Source organism: Galeopterus variegatus, unplaced genomic scaffold (genome assembly GCF_000696425.1).
Source record: "Galeopterus variegatus unplaced genomic scaffold, G_variegatus-3.0.2 Scaffold300, whole genome shotgun sequence".
NCBI classification, from domain to species: Eukaryota; Metazoa; Chordata; class Mammalia; order Dermoptera; family Cynocephalidae; genus Galeopterus; species Galeopterus variegatus.
Window position 1 is genome coordinate 83578 of NW_007726411.1, and position 862 is coordinate 84439.

At 40.8% G+C, this 862-nt stretch overlaps 1 non-coding gene across 1 annotated transcript; it reads left to right on the forward strand.

Moving 5' to 3' along the window:
• Positions 1 to 367: 367 nt before the first annotated feature.
• On the forward strand, positions 368 to 441 carry TRNAC-GCA. The gene has a single exon. It is a non-coding gene; the product is annotated as a tRNA-Cys (tRNA).
• Positions 442 to 862: the final 421 nt, after the last annotated feature.

The following is an 862-nucleotide window of genomic DNA, read 5'->3' on the forward strand; positions in this document are numbered from 1 at the left end:
TTAACGGTCGTGGAGGGGGCTAAGTTTCTAATACATGAAACTTGGGGGACACAATTCAAGCTTCAGTGGGTTTTGGGGGGATATAATTCAGCCCACTACAGTAGGTGTTGACTTCAGTGAGGATTGTTCCACATTTTGTGTTTTCTTTAGTCCTGTTCTGTTTGATGGGCTTCAGGAATTCATAGACTCTTTCCCAGGTCTGGAATTCCATTGACTCTTTCAAGCAGGGTCAGCATCTAAAGGACCTAGTAACATACATACTATAGGTCAGGGAGGCTGAGATCATGGCTTTCCTGTACTGCCCTAAATTCTAAGGCTCTTCATATTGGTCATAAGAGGTTGACCACTGAAAAATTTAAAAGGGGCTGGCCAGGTAGCTCAGTTGGTTAGAGCATGGTGCTGCAAACACCAAGGTCCAGGGTTCAATCCCTACATTGGCCAGCTGCCAAAAAAAGAAAATTAAAGAAATTGTACTGCCTTCTCTCTTTGCCCTTCCCCCTTTTTTAAGCCAGTCAAATTTAGCAGTGTGGGGAGAGGGGGAGTTGTATGCCAACTTTAGTGGCGCTATGTTAATAAGTTCTGGTAACCCACTATCACCTGACCAGCCACCATTTTGATTTAAGCCTTTCTTAAGATGAATAATTTTGATCATATTGAAAGTTCAGCTGTCTGATTAGCTCACTTGGTTAGAGCACAGTATTATAACACCAAGAACAAGAGTTCAGATCCCGGTATTGGCCAGCCACCAAAAAAAATACATATCTTTTTTAAGAAAAGAGAAAGTCTTTCTTGAAGTAGTCACTTGGTTAATTAGGTCACTTTGTAAGATATGCACAATAATTTGAATTATAACAAGAATATG